The 24,845-nt window shown below is 43.6% G+C and overlaps 1 protein-coding gene across 2 annotated transcripts in view; it reads right to left on the bottom strand.

Moving 5' to 3' along the window:
- LOC105690847 (LIM domain only protein 3-like) overlaps positions 1-24,845 on the bottom strand; it is a 79,901-nt gene that overhangs the window by 45,459 nt on the left and 9,597 nt on the right. Inside the window, exon 1 of one of the 2 annotated variants that reach the window (XM_012408974.3) lies at positions 18,992-19,556. The exons of the other annotated variant lie outside the window; for it this stretch is intronic. The gene's annotated coding sequence lies outside the window, so the exon portion shown is untranslated. Of the gene's footprint in view, positions 1-18,991; positions 19,557-24,845 lie in introns of those variants that run through there. 2 annotated transcript variants of the gene reach the window in all.

The raw sequence follows: 24,845 nt of genomic DNA, 5'->3' as shown, positions 1-24,845 counted from the left end.
TTCACGAAATAACCAGTTAACGTAAATTTCTCAATCGCCTAACTGTGAGACCTGGTGATTTTTTATCCGAATTTTCTTTTTCTCTCTTTCAACTTTTGTTACTTGGCCGTTTTTTTCCACCCCTCGCTCTTATCCCTCCGATCCCCAGGGACGCAAAGTCGCATAAATACGTCATCAGGTGGCAGCGGTTAAGCGGTTTTCCTCTCTCGATTACAAATTATTAAAAAGTGTTCAACTTTTCTGGTCTTTTTTTCTGTTCATTTTATTTTTTTTTGTGGCGTTGTTTTTTCGTCCGTTTTCTACTACAGGGATGGTTTTTTCCCCTTTACTTTTATATTTCGAATAATTTCCGTTTTTCTCCGCTAATTTTTCATATTTCTACCCGCTCTAATCGTTGCCCCTTTCACGGTAATATTTAATTTTTAATCCGACTTTATTCAAATGCCAACTTCCCCCCTTTTTCTCATTCCATGTGGTCCACCGATTTCCCTCCCCCGTTTTCTCCATTACTGGACTTCTAATGGGAATACGATTTATATCCTGGCCTGTGCTTATTTTACATTTATGCTAAGCACAGACTTCGTAGTGAACGGTTTTTTTTGTTATTACTTTTCTCTTTTCATTGCTCTTCAAATTTATCTTTCGTTGAATACGAAATCGAACAAACTTTCACACACACCCGTGATGTGTAAAATTTACCTACGCCGACACACGTGGAGTTCCATGACTCACCCGTTCAAATTTCATATTAAAAGAAGATCCTACTCTAAAAAGTTGATATCCTGTCGAATACTTTTATTTTTAGCCTGAAAATCGAAAAAATCCAAAGGGGTACCCCTTGGAATTTTGTCAATTCTGGGCCGCAGGAAAATATTTTATTTCATATGCTTTTCTTACGTATTTTGACCTCAGAAATCCAAATCTGGAAGAAAAATTGACCTATCTCTAAAATTGACCGAGTTATCGCCAATTTTCAGCTTTTTGGGGTCAAAAATTAAAAATTCATTTTTTAGTCTATCTTATTGTAATTTGAGCTCAGAAATCCGAATCCGAGAGAAAAATTGATCTATCTGCAAAAATGACCGAGTTATCCTCAATTTTTCGCATTTTTTGGTACAAATTTGAGGATATCTCGAAGGGAAAAAATCGTAGCTCAATTTGGACAACGGATTCGTGTTCCTGAGGTCAAAATACATAGGAAAAGTGCCATACGGTCGATTTTGAAAAATAAAAATTTTTGGCCAAAATTTGAAAAAATCGTAAGGGGTACCCCTTGGAAAAATCTCAAATTTCGGGCAAAAATTTTTATTTTTAAAAATTGATCGTATGGCACTTTTCTTATGTATTTCGACCCCAGGAACACGAATCCGTTGTCAAAATTGAGCTACGATTTTTTCCCTTCGAGATATCCTCAAATTTATGCAAAAAAATGCGTAAAAATGGGGATAACTCGGTCATTTTTGCAGATTGATCAATTTTTCTTTCGGATTCCGATTCCTGATCTCAAATTACATAAAGATAGACTAAAAAATGAATTTTTTATTTTTGACCCCAAAAAGCTGGAAATTGGCGATAACTCGGTCAATTTTATAGATGGATCAATTTTTCTTCCAGATTCGGATCCCTGAGGTCAAAATACGTAAGAAAAGCGTATTACATTCAATTAAAACAATGATTTATTTTTTGCTCAAAAATCGAATTTTTTTTTGGTTCTTCCCACAGCGCCGCGTGTGCAATGGTTCCAATTAAATAAAGATTGTTCCTCTATTTCTCCCCAGTATTTTTTGAATCGAGTACACAGTGTACAAATGATCGAACTTGAATCAATAAAGTGTATGGATTGTATTTTCAATTTTCCACTCGGCGTATTTATTCAATTTGACGTAATCAACGAACGGTCTCCTCGATCGAGTGAACGGGCACTAAACTTTGCGAGGTTTAAATTAATGGTCGTTTAGCGATAAATTCGCGTTTACACAGGGGCAAACGTACAGCGATATTCGCAGACGGTGGGAATATTATTTGCGAGTATTTCAGTTGTTGGATTTACCGGGTTAGATTTGCTGCAGGACATTTGGCCGGGTCTAGCGCGCGTATAAGACAGACAAATGCGTTCTGGTCAGTTGGGGGCTTCCTGACTGTTTCGGCTTCTCCGCCAAAGATTTACAAGTTTAGTTACCACTGATCACACTCCAGGGACTAAAACCTGATGGAAACTCTGCACCGTATAATACAAAGTTCCACACTGTTCTACCACCAGAAAAATCGCTTGTACCGCCTCCCCTAAAACAATTGCTATTATATACGTTGACGTAATTACATTTACTGCAGCTCGATGCGTATCGGTTTCTCGAAAAAAAAAAAAAAATAAAGTCATTCGAAACCACATCGGATATTTCTGAAACTCGTATACGATCGTATCTGCATAGCAGATTATTGTACAAAAAGGAGGAAGATTCGAACGAATCTCTCAGTTTCTTCTACATCCATCAATACCGCATATCATCGTCATTACGATTGTTCGTACGACTATTATTATATTTTTTATCTTTCGCGTTGCAAATGGCGGCAACAAATCTTTCCTGTTTCCTAACCGTTACAGATAGCGTTAGCCGGCACCGACTCCGATGTCATTTTTTTTCCTCGCTTATGAATGACCAGCCACGGATAAGCCGAGCTACGCGATGTATCGTTGACCACCAGACCCTCGCAGGGTTTCACGTTCCACGAACGCATTTGTTTGAATTATTTTATATCCGGCGATTTTTTATTATCTGTTCCCTCGACTCGAGTGTTATATATATATATATATACACATATATACCCACACATATATCTACCGATATATATTTTTACACTAAAGCTGCCCAACTGCGATCAGAGGCACGAGAGAAAACCGAGCGAGATTAGGCTTCAACACCAACGGCCACACCGAATAACGTGCCTGCTGACCGGAAGGATTATTATACACCGTAGAATAGGTATCGTTACACCCGACGATTACAAGCTTTAAAAAACATTGACAAGAGAAAAATCAGACTGATAATGGTAATAATATCTCAAAAACCGTATTGGCGTAACGATTAATTTTTACGTCATCATTTTTTTTATCGCCCTGGTCCAACGAAGGTTTTGCGTTGTGAAAATAGAAAGAAAACTGGCGGTATTCTCACGAGGTTGAAGAAATAAGAAAAAATCAAAGAAGGACATCTCCTCGCGTTCGGTTCGCTGGAGTACGAGTAAATAGCTATCGTCATAAATGTATGTAGAATATAGAATGTACCGAATTATACCAACACGTAGATATAAATACATACAGCTCCGTGTGTATGGTATAAAATGGCACTCATTTGGACAGAAAATGCTCGTTTGTCGACCAAAACCGCGAAGCATAATGGGAAAATTTGCGTAAACGTTGGGGCCATTAAACGTACCCTTGTGTGCGGGGCGTGTGTGTGTCTCTGCCGTTACAGGGAGAGGAGAGAAGAGAGAAAGAGGAAAGGGAGAAAGGTGAATCGAGGGTGGGACCATAACTCGCAGTAATACCAACCTAACCGTGTACCCATGATTATAACGCTGCCAATTAGTCAACCCAGCTTACGATGACACCCCAGCTACTGCACCGGCTTTTATAGCTCACACGTTACGTACATACGCGTACACATACATATATACGTATGTCTACTCGTAGCTACATACGTTATTTCCAGGATCTGTATAACATCTTCCGATAGTTAATTGGGCTGGACCGAGAGTTTCCAAAATTGATTTCAATTTTGAAAAAAAAAAGCAAAAGAGAAAAATTTCATCCTTTTTTTTTCTGTCGCCATACAGGACATACGGTGCTAGATGTTCGCAATCTAGAAACGTACGGGCAATATTTATTCCAGAGTCGTAGGTTTTCGAGAAGGAATTGCCGAGGCATAATGCGTCATTCGCGGGGAGTGCCGCTGCTGCTGCTGCTGCCTATATATATATAAATAAGTTTAGTAATTATTCAGCTAAATTACGAGACAGTTGGCAACACTTTGCAACATGTGTTTGTAACCGGGTAAAAATCTCTGAATTAATGTACATACCCGCCACCCTTGCTTCCCCATATTAATTATGTTTATGAGTGTCTAAATTGTACCAAAGTACCAACGAAATTTATGCAAATTCGGAATAATATGCGGGCAGAGATTTTCAAAACGACAATTATAAGTACACGTGTATACGTACGAACTACGTTTCAAATATGCTCGTGTCCAAAACCGAGTTACGAATATCGTCTTCGAATCGTAGGGGTAGTTTCCACGGGTGTATTCAAAAATTCGAAGGCGAAGAAGCTGCAATTAGTCGGGGTTGATTTCCTCGTGTATTTTCCAACCGGAGGCTAGAGTCGGATTATTAAACGTAACGTGTACGTTTCATAGTCACGGTGGAATATGTTCGTACGTTATACCTATATACCCTGCACGCGTGGGGTGTATCGGATATTTAATTAATTTTACGTCGTGAGCAAATGAAATGGAAAAATATAATACGATCTGATCTGCGGTTTGAAAAAAAAATGAAAGAAAACAAAGAATGAAAAAAAAAAAAACAAAAAAAAAAAGAACGAATAAAATAGCTTCCCCGGACCACCCCTTCCCTATATTCCTTCACCCTAACCGCAACGCAACGCCCGCGCAGCGCCGTCCATCGCAGAGTTTACCGTGCAGCATCATGCGGGGAGAGTGGTGAGCGTCAGCGTTTACGATTCGTTTGGTTTTCGTTAAAGCCCCAGGTTGACGTTCTTTTACCATCCTCTCGCCCCCTATTTTTTCTCTCTTTTTTTTTTTGTTTGGTTGTTTTTTTTGTTTTTATTTTCAACCACGATCAACTACCTCTGCAAATGACGGTGGGAAGGGTGGTTTTGAATTTTAATTTTTACCGTTTCAATTTTTTTCCATTTCGTATTTTACTTTTTTATTTATTTATTTATTTATTTATTTATCATTATTATTTCGCTTTAGTTCTTTCCATTTTTTCCCCGAAAACAACACACGCACTAATCAACCCTTACATCGGATCCATAATTTGATTTGCCTGTCTGACGGCTGTATTAAGATTTCTTTTTTTCTTCTTCAATCAGTTCATTTAATTTTGATTTTTGCCGGGATTTTCGATTTTTCCATTCCCGCTGAGAATAATAAACGACGCCGTTTTAATCGATCGTTATATGTTCGTCAATCGGTAATAATATATTCCACGCGATTCGGTTGAAAATTGACATCGGAACACTCGATGAAGTGGACACTCGGTGTACCTGTGCACGCGTGCACATCAGATTCTAGGCATACAGGTACTTACGCGCAATTATATTTGGTACAGACATACGTTATTTGAATAATTGCAATGATGATTGGTTCAGTTTTCCGATAACCAATCATCAGAGGGTACTATTTTGAGTCGCTACTACTGCGAAATCGAAAACCGAATGATTTCTTCAGTTATCTCAACGAAATCTAATTCGTTCTGGAAAGCGAATTGATTTTTCGATGCAGTGTTTTAAAATTGGAACACGTCGATATCGACTCCGAATAAAAATAGTGTCGATCGTTACACGTCTGTAGAAAATAATTATCCATAATTATTATCGGAATTTTCCGGACATTAGATATAACCGTATGAATTTCGAGCGGGCATCGGCGTCGTTCGAACGATTGCGACCGCTGCTCCGGTTGTTTCGGACTTAGCAATAAAGTACGATTCGAGCATTGAAATCGTTGTATATTACGCCGTTGTTACGTACAATTGGTAGAGTGTCGCTGCGTGATAGCAGTTTTGTTAGAGTGCACGTATACATTTTACGCGCGTTACGTTGTACATACCTATACGCAAGTACAATAAATCAAAACGTATGCGTGCCCGGATCAATTTCTACGTCGTAGCGATTTCTACGCCGTCCGTTCGCCCGTATCACGGGGTCCAGATACACGTGTGAAGTACACCCTCCGCTCCATACGTATAATACCACCGTACTATTTACATACGGCATAATATCTGCAGCTTATAAATTGGCCAGCGGATCGCGAACCTTTGTACGCGTATGTCGCGCAATATAATACGCAAGTGACACGATTAAACGCGTTACTCTTATCCGAAATAATTTCGCTCGAACGTCAACTAAATTTCACCGATCGTTCCGCGATGCGGCACCCTTCGGTGTATCTAAACACGGAAAATTTATCGACCCAGAAAAGTTAGATGGAATGTTATCGTTCGCTCTTTCTTTATCTTTGGTTTTTCTGACTTTTCATCTTCGGAATTTCGTTGGATCGAAAATTAGGAGATAAATAAATTGACGAATAATGATCTGCACACGTATCACACTTTCGGGATGAGGAAGAGAAGGAAAAAATGGAGAAGAAAAAAATGGAGAAAGAGAGGGAGAGCGAGGGAGCGAGGGAGCGAGAGAGCCATGATGGAGAGCCTTTTTTGCGTCAATTTTTCAAACGATCGGAGCCTTGCGGGTTGGTCGCGGATTCGTTTTTTTATTTTTATTTTGTTTTTTTTTCTCTCTCTCTCCAAATTCCTTTCAAAATCAGAGTTTGTAAAATAAATTTGATGTTTTCGAAAGGGCGGTGTGAGGGAGCGAAGCCGGGTAGCTGAAATTAGCGTTACAAGTGTGTGCCGTTAGTTAACGATAGGGGTTGGAGAACGGCGGTATAGAGTCGAGGGTGGATTCGATATATATCGAGAACGGGGCATCGATTATATGCTCGATTAATTCGGCCCCTTGGCTAGAGCTCACGTGGACATACATGGTTTCGGCATGTGTACGAAGCAGCACATATTTTCAATCTCTCTCTCTCTCTCTCTCTCCCTCTTCTTTCTCTCCTTTTTACGGTCAATCCATTTTTCCATAACCCGTGCCGTACCTACTCTCACTTTTTATAACTCCGCACACGCAAACCCAACGAATTTTACAATTCTTTTTTCTCCACATCTCTGGACACTCGCCGGTCACCGTCCTTTCTCCTATACGTATACCTACGTATCACCGACGAGGATCAATCATTATTTTCGTCGTCGAAAAACAGACAATGTCCTTTTTCCAAATATTTTTCGAACGATCCACCGAATCCTCGCGATTCTTTCGAAATTAATTTTTCATTTCCGTTTCATTACTTTTCGTCAGAATTCAAATAACGCGACCGAATCACCGGGCCGTACGTCGAACAAATTTCCTGGACACATCGACGCGTTCTGGCGTAGGTATCCGTTGCCAGGGTTGATATGAGTTAGAGATACGTTACCGCGGCACGGCATACGGGGTGTCAGGGAGGGTTGGGGGGGTGGAGGTGGGGGGGGGGGGGTACGGGAAGTGGTGGATTTGGATTTGAAGGGTAGAAGGAAGGGACGGTTGGGCAATTAGCGGGCCGTCACTGGCACAGTAGCTGACAGGGGCCAGGGTGTTCGCCTCGTGCGTACCGCTCGTAATCTACATGCGTTGGTCATACCGCTCGCGCATGTAGATCCAACGAATACCGGGCGGCTGTACTCCGCGACGGATCATAACCGGGCGCGGGAAGAGACGGACGGCGAAAGAGGCTTCCTAATTAGAACGCAGCCGGTACCGCGCGTTACACCGCCCCGTGGTTGCCACCCCCTCCCCCTCCCCCCCCCCCCCCCCGCCCCCGATTTTCGCCACCGGGGTTCGAACCGCCGCATGAAATCGGTCCGGAAACCAACGCCGATCGAATTCTGTGCAGCCGTACTAAGCAGCCGTCCTCGCGAGCCTCGATACCGCTTCACCGGATCCGTGTACGCGTACAACGCGTATAACCGGCCCCTAAGTGCGTACTCCGCTCGGCCGGACTCGAGTACTCGAGTACATCGAACGGGGCTACCAAGTGCTGTTCAAAGGGATTCCATCGCGCGGATCATCCGAGGGATCTTCGACTTCGATCCGCCCAACTCGTAGTTTCGTTTCGATCGTCACGCGTACGCCACGTACCGTTCGATGGAACGTGGAGTGATGAGAAAATACAATCGAGGTTCAAATTCGGAACGACGCGCGTTGCCGCGACGATGCTACGGAAAGCTAAACTGATTACGTTATGTTTCCGCGAAGTCTGAATCTACCCGCCCGCGCAACATTATCGGCTATATTGTAGCGAAACGAGGACTCTACTCCGCGTCACCCCTATGGCCGTTGATCCGATCCCCCCCCCCCCCCGATAGGGTTGCAGAACTATCGCATAGCGCACAAGGGGTAGTTGAATGCAATTATAATTTTAATTTCGAAGGTATTTAATAAAGGGGTGCACCGCGCGTTGATGGCGATGAGCGAGAGAAAGAGGGAGAGAGAAAAGTAAAGCGAGCTAGATGACAACGGAGGAGGGAGGGAGGGAGGGGGTAGGCCGTGAACTAATTAGTAATTACGGCTTGACAACCGACGGTTCCGGCCCACCGTTCGCGTTCATTTATTCGTTCGTTCGTTCGTACGTACATTTGTCCGTCTCTCGGTGTGTCCCGTTACGGTTGGATGGTCGCGTTGAAAGCTGGACCCGGTTGCATTTTCCTGAACGGTGTTGGCATTTCGTTTCAACGTCATATAGGCGAAATACTCCGATTCGCCGGGATGTTGCGTGCAGTCTCGTATTTCCGAATAATTGGTCCGTGAAATACCGACGACGATCGCCTGTCCAAATATACACATCTCCGATCTTCGTCTTTCCAAATTTAAAGGACAAGGGAACAATGACGGACGATCGTCGCTGAAACCCCGTTCGATATGAATTGGCGAATTACGTCAACTTATAGGTACACCCCGTTGTATTCGTTCATTCAACAAGATTATATGGCAAACGCGAATCGTACGTATGTATACGTAATGCGGGTACAATGAATAAATATAGGGGAACGCGGGACGATACGGGGTACACCGAAAATTTGTCTAAAATGTTCTAGGAGGACCTCGAACAACGATTGAAATTTTTTTTTTTTTCATTCTTTTTCTCACAGATCCCTCGACTACCCCACGTCGCCTCGCGTCCCCTCGTAGTACGCGGTATACACGAGCGTACCTGCGTACGTACGATTTAATTAATAATTGCATAACCGACGAGCAATGTATACCTAGGCTCCTTTTTCAATGAGATCCGTGGAACGTGGATCGGAATTATGGAAGACCGGAATTCGATTCGTTAACGAGTTGACGTGTAATTCTGAAGTGCTTCGACGGTCCGTTAATGAAATAAAGTTTGACGTCATTGGTGTAATTATGTTACACAGAGGCGCGTTTTATCAAATCGGCTAGTTGAATTATAATACCGACCGATGAAAACATCAATGGCAAACTCACCGCTCCATAATATTATACATGCGAAACTGAAAGAATCCGCGTTTCGATTTTCCTTTTTCTATTTTTCAATTATTTTTATTCAACGTATCTCTTTGCCTCGGTTTCGGTTTTTTACTCCACGCTCTTCATTGGCGTTTAGTTTGCTTCTTCTTTTTTTTGCATTTTCTCCCATCAGGTTACTTCCAACCCCATCCCCCGGTTCTTTTATTTCGGTCAATTTGCGGTGAAATCGGATGGCATTCCTGATTCAATTACGTGGACAGTACAAAATTTTCCCTCCCACATGTACCGTACGGTAAAAGGCTTTTAAATATTACACGTATATCGATGTATTTACCCTGAATAATTTCCTGAGGATTTTAATTAAAATATACAAAAACACATTACATAAAAATGATTTATACACTTCAGGTAGTATTACGTTTGACGGTTAAAATCGTAATCGCAGTGTTACAATTCTGAAGAAAATTTTGTTCTCTTTTCTAACGTGTACATTGTTCGATTTTTAATCGGCGAGGGCAATAATAATTGGGTAGCGATATTTCACGCTTTCGAATGCCGGTGAAATTTTGATTGGACAAGCTACGTATCGTTATTGGTATTGCAACTGCCGCGCAAAACGTTAACTCAAACATAATGTACTAAAATCACGTTATATTTCCGACATCTAAATGCAATTACATACCGTGCGTTGAAACGTTTCACTTCTACGAATAACTGCCCGCTAGTGTTCACGTTTTTTGAAAATATACCCGCTGTCACGGTGTACCCATACCTATGTATGTAACGTTACACCATGGACGATGTTCGTACGACCATATATTTGTAATAAATTCAATTAAATTTATACCGCCGCATTTCACTATCCATACACCATGAATCGCAATCGACTAATAACACGGGAGCGGTCGTGTAGATTAACCCCGTGAAAATCGGAAAAGAAATTTTTCGTAATGGATGAATAAATGGAATACGGAGATCGGTGATTTTTTCCGCCAATGAAATCAACGTCAAAGAAAAAGTCGTCAAAGTTCGATGAAACGAAATAGAATTAAGGTACGAGAAAACAAAGAGCACGTCATTTTAGCTTCCTTGAAACGTCCCGTACGGTCGACAGGGTTGCGTTTGCGAATGTGCATATATGCAATACATTCGCAAAGTTCGGAATAACACACGTTGCAGAACTAACGGTGTGCGTTACGGGTGTTGGTCGGCGAAGTGTGGGGGGAAAAGGGATTCGCGGGAAATATAGAGAAAGGTGAACAGTGTCGCGAAACGAGGTTCGCGTGTGGAGTGTGCGAGATGCGGGATCTAGGTTGCGGGGGGTTGACGGGGGTGAAGAGGGCGGGGGGGCGGCAATTTTAAACTGTCCCTCGACGAAAATGGTTTTGGGCACAACGTCCGGCTAGTGAGGCGGAGCGTGCAATGATTGATGCCGAAATGAGGGAAGGGGCAAAAGAGCGAGTAAAGGGGTGTGGAGGGGGTTGGGAAATTTAATTAACGTAAATGCCGTCACCACGGCCGGCGCTTATACACACACCGCGTGTACGGGGGAGGTAAACGGGGGGAGGGGGGGGGGGGGGGGGCAGCAATCGCTCATATGCAACCTACCCCCCTTATCCGCCTCCTCCTCCTCTTCCTCTTCTTCCTCTTCCTCTTTCTCCGCGCAACCCCTTGAGCCCAGATTATTAAACACCCTCGACTCGGCGCACGTCGAAAGGGGTAAGAGTTTCGTAGCGTAATGCAAGGGTGGTCAGAGATCTACCCCCGCGATCACGTAACCGCCTTTCCCATATATATATATATACGAGATGCATGCGCTTCGGCTACCCCTACGCTGATCGATTGGATGCATTTGACGTCTGGCTACAGATTTCATCGATATTATTAACGCCGGAGACGAAACGTTCGATCCCGAATCGAATCGGGGTTTTGATTCGACGACCGATTCATACCTAATTCGGTATCGCTTTCCAACTTGCCTCGAACCCACCCAAAATTTCGGCATTTTTGTGTTCTTCGATCGGTCAGAATTTCACGTGATTTCGCGTACATGCGTTTGTCAGGTATCGTTTGCTGTGTCGCGTTAAGTAGTGTGCGAAGGTTTTTCAGGGGATGGTCGTGCAAAGATATGAAGGTGGTTGGATGCTGTGAGCGGAGTCGTTGGCTGCGGGGGCCAACAACAATCGCAATCTTGTAATCGACTTTACCGAACAATTCCATAATCCCTTAAACCTAATTAGGAGCGAGACTTCGGCGAGATACCCAGTCGACTTAACTTTGCAAGCTACAAACAAGAACAATATCCTCCTCCTTCTCCTCCTCCTCCTCCTCCTTCTCCTGTAGAGGGCTAAGAAACTTAGTTTTCTTACTTGTGGTACGGGGGTAGAAAAAGTGGGGATAACATTGTTCCCGGGGACGCCAGAGGCTGGCCAATGTAATCGGTTGTAAAAATGTAATAAAAGATCAAAGTCCATGCCACAGGGCAAAACGGATATCATACGCAGAGGGGGGGACTACCCGGGCCAACGTCGTATGTATCCGAAGTTTCTCAGCTTTTCTTCATTTTTCTATATCATGATATACGTTCGTTTTAAGTATTATGAACGAAAAAAAAAAAAAACACTTTTCTCCACAAATCCAACTTTTTACCCCCGAAAATAAATAACGCGCGTGTGTTTCGAATGATTATTTTTTTTTCAGACCAGACGAACGAATAAGTGAAAAATTTCGATCGAAACTCTTTCGCCTGCGATCGGCGAAGAATTTTTCCGAATCGGCATCGGAAATACGTTCGCCAGTCGAAATACCCGCGGCGAACGTATTTCCTCGGCGGATAAGTAAATCTCGAATACATCTGCCCACACACACCCGCGACTTCGCAAACGCGTTTGGGTTATACGTTGGAGGAATTTTTCATATTTGCATATCAAAGATATTGCTTTGTGTGTTTATATCAAATCATAATATGATGGGATGTCAATAAGACTTGTCTCCGGGCTTATTCTTTACTCAGTGTCTATTGAACAGGAAAATTGACTGTAAGCTCGAGCTTCGAATATTTATATGCAACGTGAAAACGGACACGACTGCCTCGAAACTGTCCCGAAAAAAATAAGATCGAATAAAATGGAGAGGAAAAAAGAAACTTCGACTTATCAACGAGGCTATTAAGCTCCGCCTGGGCTCAAAGGTGTATCGTTGCGAGTTGGATTTTGGACGGAAGATGAGGAGTAATGGGAAATAAACGATCGGAAAAATCCAATGTATCTCGGAAGGACGAAGAGTTCGTGCAGAAACGAAGTATTACGTGTATCGTTTATGTATTTCACGGCGGTTGTATGGGTTATGTATAAAAGTAATGATTTTTCGTTCTCCGTAACGATATCTATAGAGTTTATTTCATTTATTATACCCCAAGACTTCCGATGCCAAGTATAGCGGGTATTAGTCTTGAGAGCACAAAACCCCCCCCGTCTCTCGTTCATCGGTTATTTTACAAGCCCGAGATAGGGGCGCGGTAACGTCTTTGTTTTCACCACAACATCCCCCTTACCCCCACACCCCCTCCCACCCCCGAAGTTCTCCAGAGCCATTTGGCCGAGGGAAAAAGAAGCTTCGGCGACTGCGGATGCGGCGGAGACGGAAGGGGTAGTTACATAGATAAGAAACTGCTTCGCGTTTTCCGATTTTCTTTATTGGCGTATATTTTTACGGAGAATCATGATTGAAAATGAGTCACCGTATCGGGAGGGCGAAGGAGAATCGCGTTTCGCGGACAAAATTGAAATGATAAATATAAGAAAATTCTCTTCGTCGTTTTCACGATTTCTCTTTCTTTTCTCGGAAAATATTCTCGAACGAAGAGCGGGAGAGATTCAATTTTTGAGAAGATAATATTTTTTTTTACTTCGAATTATAGCGTTTAAATACCTGGGGGTAGAGCGAACTACGTTCGAATGAAAATATAATCTCGTCGCCTTTCGTTCTCACAGCGTATCTCCGCTGTGAGAACGATGAGAAGTTTAACGCGGACATTTTAACACGAAACATGTAAATTAGTGGTTTTCTTCGTCGTCCACATTTCGCACGGCGAAAGAGAGAGGGAGAATAGGTAGAACGGGGTTGGTTAACGTCGCGGCGGACAACGACAACACTTCCACGCCAGAGGGGGGGAAAGGGGAAGAGGTTTGGTTAGATAAGGTGCGGGCATAAACGTCCTGAGATAAGGGTAGTTTGCACCCCCGTTGTGGACAGTTAGCCTTAAATGAGGTGGGGAATGCTCAGAGATCGAGCTGCCTTTGTAAAACGGACGATGCGGACCGCGCCCCGTTTCTATTATTCACAAACGATCTATGCACGATCGCCGGTTCTACCAAAACTGTTTTTCTTTTCCCCACCACCTTTTCCATCTCTTTTCAAAATAATTTTATCCCATAGAAATCGAAAAAAATTCGCGATCGTTTCAAATTCAATCGTTGGAGGAGCTCGAAACTAAGCAACGAAAATCTTTTTTCAGTTTCAGAGAATTTTGAAAATTTCAGAAAAATTCTCAACAGTAGAAAAGCTGAGCGATCGCGTCGTCGGTCGAAGGCGGTCGGTATTGAGGAGAGAGAGACCCTTAAGATAAGGGTACGTCGGCGGGCGAGAATGTGGCCCTGCCCCATCCCTCATACATTTCCGCTATCTGACGCTAAACGGCGTCCCCAAAAGCGCCCCTCGTCATACCGTTCGTTTCTTTAGCACCGCGCGAAGTCTGGATACTCGAGTGAGTAACCGTACATCGTGGCGAATGAAATTTTACATAAAACGAAAGAAAATCGGCGCGTCGGTTTTGCCCGCAAATTAGACGCTCTTTATTTCTTTGATCTTTTTACGCTTTATTCTCATCACAACGCCGATCGACGAAGCAACAGCTCGTCGGTACGCGGGGAACGTGAATTATAGGAGATCCGTTAAAACGTAATTTGCTTAAAGTACTTAATAATTTGGTGGTTCGTAAACTTGTAGAAATGTTTAACTTATAATCCCCGAGGTTATAACGTTATACGGTCGGAGGAGGAGGGGGGTAGGGGGTAGGGGTAGGGAACGACTCAACTATACTTTGGCTGTGCATGCAGCGGTAACGCGGTGTATAGTTATCGTAGGTGTACAACGAAAATGTGAGGAGGAGGAAGAGGACTTGGTAGTAACTACAGCGGCAGCCGTACACCGAACTACTCCCAGACACCTATGTACTTAACGTAACCCATGTAAGCTCACGCCCGAACAAATTTACCCCTCGATCTCAGCCCCCCCCCCACCACGACTTTAACCCGAAACCACCCTTATACTGCCAACCGAGTAACCCCCTGTGCCCAGTGTTATGAAGTTATGTTGAACTTTTGCTAGGGAATAGTTTACGAAACACCCTATATACACACAACGATCACTGCAAAAACTTGCCTCGTGTAATATGCGACTTTGGTATAATGCGTTTCGCGATTATCATAATCATTTTAAAAGCTCGGTACGGGGAATGGGGGAAAAAAATTGAGATTTCTCACTCGTAGCGATTACGTTAAATATTCCACCTCTCGAAACGCGACGCTCTCTCGGCTCGTTTAAATTTGCCAAAAAAAATTACACCGCGTTACAGCGAGTGTGCAGTTTCGCGGGTAATTGTATATATATATATACCCGCTCGTACGGGTGGGTATGCATAACGTGTAGGAAGCCCTCAGGGTAGGTACTTGCGGTAAATCTAATAATGTTATAATGTTGTTGGCCCCGAAGTTGTGCCTTCTAAGTTTGCTAGGTATACGTTTACCTGCCCCACTATGTCGGGAATTTCCAGCACGTCAGTCATTTCCAAGGGGTGGATTCGTAGCTTTTTGAAAAGAGGATGGAAAACCAACGCTAAAAAAAACTACACGCGGACATACCGAGACGAAATTCTTACGATATATTATAATTTTTTAAATATTCCGGACATCAGATTTTCAATTCAGTTTTCAACGTAGTTGCGGGATAACGATAGCGACATTTTTTCACCTCCGATAGATCGTTGATTTCTATTAACTCGCTTGAAATACGCGGTTTAAAAATCCGATGGAAAAATTCGCGTCCCTCTGATTTTTTGTACGTGCAATCGGGAGAGTTGTGTACGGGGCGGGTGTTTCCCGTGTGTGCGGAGACAGAATAAGAGGGACTTTTGAGTTTGCTAATACGTATACGTTGCGTACCATTGTGGATGATATGTATATACATATGTATGTATATCGTACACGTATGTAGATAGAAATCCCGCGTCCGTAGCAGCAGAATCACAGAGGAAATCATGTTAGTTCGCGAATCGCTGTGGCGTGCCGGTTAATAATTACACCCCGCTGAATCCGCGTGCACTGCTCGTGGGCGCACAGATAAAAATCAGTAATTAGCCGGGACCATTATGGCGGCTGTTTGAAAAATTAGCGAGTCGGGGAAACCAGCGACCCTCCGGGTATAATCCCACAGCCAACGAGATCGGAGTCCTGCCTGCCGGCCCACCTGATTTATACGGGCTTACTATTAATTACTCTCCCACTATTCCCCGATGAACGTATTTGCCGAGTATCGGTGCGATTTTTACAACCCCACCGCCGAACCAAATTTTTTCTTTTTCTCTCCTTTTTTTTTTTTTCTCTTTCATTTTTGTTTTTTTGACGCACACGTGTGATTCTTGCGCTCGTTAGATTTCTCGTAGAAGAATAATCATTTTTGCATACGTCCGTTAAAATTATCGCGTGAAAATTTTAACGCCGAAAACACACACACTTTGCGCACAGCGACTGTATTTCAGAATTTCGAACGAAACACGTTTGTACGCGTGTGTATATTCGCATAATTAATACGTCTGTTGGAAAACGTGACACATCAATCTGTACAACGTCGGTACACGTATGTATGTATAGGTACAGGTGAAACGTATTACGCCAAAGAATTTTCTCCCCCCCCCCCGTATAAAATTAAACGTCCCGAATTAATTATTGCAAAATAGCAAAATTAGTCAGATATTCGTATGAGCGTACGTGTGTTTTGTATACACGATTTTTGCACAATCTCACAACGGAGTGCGGAATGCGAGGCTCCCTTCTCGCCCCCGACACATTCCAGAAATTCATGTTCAACCCACAAAGCATTTTACCATATAATACGTACGCACACACACACACACACACGTGCTTCGTATATATAAAAACCAACACTCCCGCGCGGAAGATTGATATTTATTTCAAAAGTAACGAATGTATTCCGCGATACGAACAACTTGTTCCTCTCGCCGGCTGGATTTTCTAATAAACTTCCGTCGTTCATCATCGTTCATCACATCGCTAACCGAACTCTCAAAATACCCTACAAATTGAGCGGAAATATATCCGTCTTCCAATTTCTACTTTCTTTCTTTTTTTCCAGATTCCGAAATCATCGAACGTATGTTACGCCCTGTACGGTGTAAGAGTTGAGGGTGGATGTATCGGCGGAGAGCATTTGTCGAGTGGGATATTGAGCTCGCAGACGCGGTTGATCAGGCATCCGACCGCAAGCTCTCCCCCCTTCGCGTGGTCCATAGGTCGCCTCGAGTTCTCCGCTTCGCGTATAACGGGGATCGAGAGACATTCAAGACATAACAGAGCGAGATATGCGTCATTAGGTTTAGCTGCGGTCGTCGGGGGAATCCCCGCCACTCGCGGCATTGACCGAATATCGTTCCCGCGTCCGAGATCAAGAGACGACTGGTATGAGAAATATCGAAGGCTTCGCTAACGATACCAAATCACCGCAAGCTTCGATCGCCGCGTCGATGTGTCGGGGGGCCGGCCCACCGGACCGGGTTTCAAAATTATCGCCAGTTCCTTGGGCTCATGTGCCGTGAAAATTTTAATCGTCGACGCTCTAAAAATTAGTCGACTCGGTTCTCATATTGTAATGGTTGAATTATTGCACGTTTGTTCACGCTGTGAATGACACGTAACGGTCGCTCGACACGAACCCCTAGATTGAATGGTCGGAGAAAACGAAACACATGAGGTGTACGTATATCTCGTTAAGGAAACGGACGATCAACGGAATGTATCGATTCCCCAAAATCAAAAGCAGAGGAGACTAAAAGTATTCCCTTCGATTTTCTCTCTTTTGACAAAAAAAGAAGAAAAAAGAAAAATTAGCACCAACCGCTTGAACGATAACTTTTTGATGAATTCCTCCACGAAAGAGTCGAAAAATCCAAAAGTCGGATAAGAAATGAGCTAATGGATAAATATTTAATTAACCGTCTCGTACCTACAATCTTTTTTCGAAGCGACTCCGCGTCGCTTTTCCAATACCGTGCATGCGGAACACAGAGAGACTTACGCGGTTATAGGTGTAACATATTTATGTTGTGAACCAACCGAGTGCGGGCAATAAATAGTCGCCCCGCGCTGCCCAAACGGGGTTGTACGGGGAGGTGGAGGTTGGAACGATTACACTCCCCTGCCGGTTTCGGAGTAAGGGAGGGAAAGTTAGAGGTAAACTGCCCCGTTCGTTCGTTCGTTCGTTCGTTCGTTTATTTCGCCCACCGTTCGGCCCGCCGGTGAGTTGTTAGAGTGTCGGTGTAGTTGCAAAGGTAGACAGACACACGTTATGTATAGCGTTACATATGTAATAGCCAGGGCATAAGGGATGTCACGGTATAATATTTGAATGTCGAGTATGTTATACCGCGGGAACATGTGAACACCGCATTGTGTGAGTATCGGACATATTAAATACTTGCGAGTACATAGGGAGCGCGCGTACGCGGCTATAGGGCATGAAATTTTAGTGCGCTTGTTCCAAATGTTTGCCCACTGTAGTCGGAGGTGAAACGATACGCCCGGTTAGTATAGGCGTACACGCGTTTTACAGAGGTCCGCAAACATCGTTCCACGATCGTACGTAATGTTTAAGGAATAAGTGGAAATATCGATTTAGCGACAGCACAGGCGAGCGAATGAGATTTCTCGAAAGAAGTTACCCGCTGGGATCAAAACACAAAAAAAAGGACTTTTGGTGCAGGAGGAAAAACTGCCGAGAATTGAGCCGCGAATTTCGCGAACGAGCGTAATTCGCTAGAATTCTCGACATGGAAAGAAGTTCTTGAATATAAATGACTCGAATCGACATTAAGTGTCTCCACGTGCATACAAAAGGTTGGCTTGAAGGGACGGCGCGCGGAGGGGGCGCAACGCGGAGGAGACGAGAAAATTGCGGGGGAACGGGCGAGCTTTGCAAGATAAAAGAAAGACCAACTGTTGAATATCGGCTACCTCGAAGTCAAGAGGATCTTGGGGCGGAAACCCCTCCCCCTCCCCCTGACTGGGTTGTCTGTACTACATATATACCGATGTTGAAAGCACGCCAATTGTCTCAAGAGATAAATTACGCCCCGTCCCATTAGTGCGATAGCAAAATTTTGGCATTTTTTTCATCCATTCCGTTTCTCGGTAGAAAAAAAAAACAAAAAACTTCTTTCACTTTTTCTGTGAGTATGCAAAGAATTTATCTTACAGCTGGTAGAGGAGTGCAGAAATGTCAGAAAAATAGTGCGTCAAAAGAAGATATTTTTTTTTTTTTCTTCTATTCTCAAGCCACATTTAAGTCTACAAAAGTACTCACTATAAGTTTTCAGTAGACGACGTTGCAGATTTCTTTTACGTTTATTTCTTCTCAAACCTCAGTCTTCCCCGGACGAGCTTATCGTTAATTTTCTAAATATCGTTATACCGTTTCACGGATTCAAATTAATACACACTCGAGAAATAATGTTCAAGTTCTATGCGATTCCACAGCTGTACATATGTATAAATATATTTTTTTTTACTCTCCACCCCCAATCGATCCGACGTTTTTGACAACGGAGCTTTTTTTCTTTTTTTTTTTTTCTTTTAATCATACAACAACATGAAAGCAAGCGCACACTTCATAGTGACGACGAATGATTTTCGGCTGATCGAACGTTAGTTGAAACTGGAACGGATTTGTTTTTTTCTTTCTTTATTTTACTTTTTCAAAAACGACCAGTAAAACCTTCGAGACGGGTAATAATAAACTTTGGCGAATCGCTCGAAAGCTCCCTGCACTCGGTGGAGAAAGAAAATATTTCCCACCTCGAACAAGAGAAGCTCCGTAATACACGTGCACCTCGGGCGCACCGCACGTGGTGTTTGGCGAGTGTTTCTGTTTGCAAGCTGCAAAACTGAGCTTTCGAGTATCGCAACGTTCATTGGTCAAGGGGTGGAACCTGCGCACGCTTGTGGGCGTTCACAGAGCTTTCGGGGCGGAATAAGCTCCTGTAGGTGATAGGATGATCTTGGAATGGGCACGTCTTATAGGGGTGGGACACCCCCGATGAGCTTTTAAGGGGTGAGAAGAAACTCTTGGGAATTTTTTTTTTTTCCTCACACCTTCCGTTCTTCTTTGCTGTTTTCTTCCCTTTTCTGCTTTTTTTCACCCCTTTATTTATTTTTTTTTTCTTTTACTCTTTTTTCAAACGCCGATGAAAAGTTGTCCAAGACGGACGCCGGTGTGCTACAAGGTGTATGGTGATAAAAGGTGGGACGTTGAGAATCCGGGCTTTTTTTAAACGCGCTTCACGCTTCACGAGTTTGGAATGATCATATACACGTGGAAGAATAGGGTGAATTTGAATTTAAATCCGACCCTGAGGTAATTGCGGAAATTTTCACTCAAATTTTATGGAGAATTATATCTTCGGTTATAGAGCGACATTTTTTTGAAAATCTGAGGAGGAAAAAAAATTTAAATGAACGCGTATTAATTTTTTGATTCGTCTAGTAAAATGGAAGAGGGTGAACGGATGGTTATCGGTATTTGTCGAATATCGAGCGATCCTTGGATCTCTAAGCTTTCCACCGGTAACAATAAAAATAACATCGAGTGCTTTTAAACTGCATAACTCATAGGTACGCCGTTGCAACGGCGGTTACATCAATCAACGTCATTACCCCGAACTATCCGACCATCCTAAATATTCAATCAGATTCACAAACAATACGCTGTAGCTAAAATTAATCATCGAGGTAGCGTAAAATCAAACTCTAATCAGAATCAAACTGATAAATAAACCAATCTAACGAAATTGTGGGGGGAAATTTCCAGTCTGATCTGCTCTGAAATGTCCAAGTTCGGTTAATGGACAACTCTATAACGTATTTATTCCGACAAAATTCTGATCGGCGAGTCCAGGTTTGCTTGTATTATTCGTAACTCTAAATTCACCGATCGAGTTTTATCGAATATTCAGGAATTATTTTCAATGATCAGAAAAATTAGGTTACCAAAGATTTATCCGCTATACGGTCGACGGAAGATATGATCCACATCGATGAATCTGCTTCAACAATTCCAGTTTTCCAAAAAGTGGAAATCTGACTATTGACCATAATCAATTCTTCGCGAAGAAAATTACGCCGTAGTATTTCTTTTTTTTTTTTTTTTGTTCGCGAAAATTGCAAGCTCACAATATTCTATAAACGTACCGAAATAATTCCGCGACAAACAAACTCGAGTCTTTTTTAATTAAATTTATACGGTCTGTCTCTGCAGTGCAGTTTCTTCCGTCATATAGGTGTACGTTTATACCCACTTTACCGAGGCAAATAATTTATGACAAGTCGTCTGGGACATTGAAAATTAATCAGCTATGCACTTCGCTCTCGTTATATCGCTCACGGTGCAGTGTAATTTTACTCGGAACCGTGAGACACGATTGGATCATTTTATCAAGGGCGTCGAGGCCTCGACGTGTCACGGAGAGGAGAAGAGTAAAGAAATTTTTTTCTTCCCCCTTGAAATCTCAGACAAGTGTCTCGGTTTTGAACACACCCGAATCACCACCCACAGTTTGTTAGCAGGAGAAATTATTCGACGTGTAACGCAACTTTACACGCAACTCCGGTGCGCGCGTATACTATATGTATATACGTATATGTACGTGGCTATCAATTGCGGCTAATCCTTTGCCTTGCACGCTCGAAAATTAATTGTCCATAATCTGGGTTTAATATGTCGATCGGGTACACTTCAAATTCCGCAATAGATTCTCGTTTATATCTCAATCCGTCAATCAAAGTTGTCAAAACTTCGCTGAAATGAAAACGGTTAAATATTGTCGAAAACTTTTGCGTGTCCCGGTTTAGAACGTGGTTCGGCTCGCGGTCAATTGTTCCGCCGGTCGTTGGGTGGACAGGACATGTATATTAGATACCCAATTCCAACGGTAATCCTACCATAAATATCTTTGAATTATATTTTCCAGAGCGTTGGACATCGCGATCCATTTGTTTCGGGAGGGGGGGCATTTACCAGTTAATCGCTCAATTAAATTGGATTATCAAAAATAGTACCCATCCGCCCGTGCGCGATCGTTCCTCACTCCGTACATATAAATACATATACGTCTACATAATATAATAACACACGCGTACGTACGTACATTCATTCATTCGTACGACGTCGCTTTTTGTTCGTTCGCTAAAAACGAAAATCCTTCGCAATTTTTAAAAAACCAACCAAGCAATTTAACAACTTCGATGAAACTCCGACGACGTTAAATCCTAAGCTAACCGTCTGCCTCCTCCCAATTAAGTACGGTTACGGTAAAACCGATCGCGTCCAGGTGTTACCGTTCGAATAAATTAGCGGGCTTATTCGTATGCAACCCTTGTCTTTGACGGTGGTCAGGGTCTCCCAACGTTCCGTCTTCGGTAGTCGCCAAATCGTTGCACTTAGAGAACCGTTCATTCGATTCGTAGTGTTCGTGAAAATTATACGAAACCAGCCGCGATTCGGGGATTTGACATTTTTCCAAATTGAAACATCCCCCATTTTTTTAATTTGTGTGTTTTTTCGTTCCGTTTTTCACGCGCAACGCATCGCGGCGTTCAGCGGTGTTCAATTTGAATAGAACCACCCGTTACGAGGAGTCGGAGGGAGGAGGACGAGAAGGATATTTCGGAAGGGTGGAACTGTGGGGTAATTTTCGTCCAGAATCTCTCCGGTGGACGGGCTGCCCTGCAGTGTCCAGTCGCGGAGGTGGTTCCGTGTTCGTGCGGCTAGTGCCAGACCAGATGTCGCCACGGCCGTGACGTCACTGGTTAACTGCCGACACCACCCCCGTTTCCCCCCCTCGTTCCCCCCGTCACCCCTTTCCACCCCCCTTGTCGACGGGGATGATTCTGATTAATTACCGATAGTTACACAAGCTGACGCCGCACGCGGTGGACCCCGACCGACGACCGAACGTGGGCGAGGTCCCGTTATTGAAAATTTTGCATTTTGATTTTTTAACAATCTGCCCAGACACCGTCGAGCATTATCCCCTATGTGTGCGTATGAATTTAAATGAGTGTATTCGTTTCACGCGTAGGACGCTCTTCGTACGGACGAATTCGGGATGAATATCGCAAGGATATTCTTCCAGTTAAGAAATTATCGCCGATGATACGAACGGTTCGTTTGCTCAATTACCGAGTATAATTGCGGAGCATTTACAGAACTCCGATTCGGTTGGTTGGAGCGCAGGAAGCTTGCCCTCCCCCCCCGGTGAACGGTGGAGGGATGAGAATCGCGGGCAAACTGGATGGATGGAAATATACGCACGTTGCACTTGTGCAGGTGGTACATGCATACCTCTATACCCCGGAGTTGAAACTATCAATATTTGGCAATTACGAAATATGAGTTTACATTAAATAATTGCGGTAAACATACTCCCAAACTCTGGTGATGAGTGAGGTTGTAGGGAAGACAGGCGTTCAATCATACGTCAATATTCACTGGCGCCGCACTCAACTATTGTAGGATTCATAATTCCTGTTCCACCGTTCGTCGACTGAAATCCTCGAGACCCACCCCTCCTCCGTTCCAAAATACATTCCGCACAAGTTTCTTCGTCCGTAGTGCGGAAAAAATCACCGATTTCCGGTCACCCCGAATTAAAATATCGACGAAAAATGGCGAGCACTTTTCACGTCGAAGCCCCGCGGTACCGATACCCCGACAAGAGGCGAGGAATAGTTTTATTTTGTCTTACTTTTTCTCGACTCTCTTTTTCATACGACTACGCGACTGGGGAATATCGGCGGTGTGCGGTACCCCCCCCCTGGGACGGGGTATGGGTCACGATTCAAAGGCGCCTCTAATTAGCATAATTTTGATTCTCCCAGTTTGTTCTATATACACGCGGTACAAGCGACCGGCTCTACGCCTCTGCGCTTTCAGCAAACGGCAGCTGCAGCACACACGATATATATTCTCTCCCCTGTTTCATACCCTCCTACTGTACATCCCCCCGACCCGTGCCACCATTACCACTACCCGCGTATTTCTACGATCGCGGCCCGGTCGTGATTGCTTTTAATTAATATCAATCAATGATATTTGCATCAAATTACTACCTTTCGCCCTTACCCCTTTTCCCGCTCGCCCCTTCGCCCCTTCGCCCCCCCCTTTTTCGTTTTACCTCTATGGACTATTGGTACCGTGTAGGTTCACCGTACACACCGCGCTCGTCGTTTGCGTTCATCGGGTTTGGTTGGGTGAAGAGAGCTCGCCACCCAACCACCACCACCTACCCACCGGACGAACGGCATTTACCCGGAACCCCGAGGTCCGATGACCACTCTAACGTTGTGAGCGGGGAAATTGCACGAGATAATCGGTAACCTCCGCGCCAACCTACCACTCCGCCGCGTACCGACGATTTTACAACCCTCTATCCGATCGGCGACCCCCGCATAGGCAGGTGGATTCGCGGGGTGGATTTTGAAATAAAAATCGAAACACCGAGGATTTTCGACGATAGAATACGAATAAAAGTTAAACACCTCGGCCAACGAATGGGAAAATTTTATTTACCCGTATGAAAACTAACGAAGGTTGGGGTGCTCTCGATTTTTTTTTTGTTCTCAGAACCACCGCTCCGTGCGGGAAAGGGTTGATTTTTTAATCGAACCCCAAAATTGATTTGTTCGAATTAATCTTTTTTCATATTTTTCATATGTACAGGTCTCCCGCGACGTTCGGGATAATCGGCAACGATCTGCGTTATTAGAGGCCCACGACCGAATATCTTGGATATCTGCATTACTACGTGGTTAATACACGGGCGTATTTCTCCCCTGGGAGATGTTCCGTGTTTCGTCGATAACGTATTTGCTTCCGTATGAAGGAGCTATCGATGATGACATTTATTCAAATGTAATATCTTGTCTGGGTGAAGATTACCTTGGCGACCCGGAAATGTCTCCCCCAGGCCTCGAGAAATTCGTCCCCTCATTTTTTTTTTTTCCTCCACTCCTTTTTTTCTCTCTCCTTCTTTATAGGGAGAAACGCGAAATTGGCTGTATAAGGTTATACTACATCGAAACGCATTCGCTAACGGCATATTAAAACTTTCCAGTCGCCAGAATTTCGTCTGTATTCCTATATAAGAGCTGAATATTTTTTC

This window comes from Athalia rosae, chromosome 5 (genome assembly GCF_917208135.1).
Source record: "Athalia rosae chromosome 5, iyAthRosa1.1, whole genome shotgun sequence".
NCBI classification, from domain to species: Eukaryota; Metazoa; Arthropoda; class Insecta; order Hymenoptera; family Athaliidae; genus Athalia; species Athalia rosae.
The sequence above is the reverse complement of the archived record's forward strand: the minus strand, read 5'-3'. Positions and strand labels throughout refer to the sequence as shown.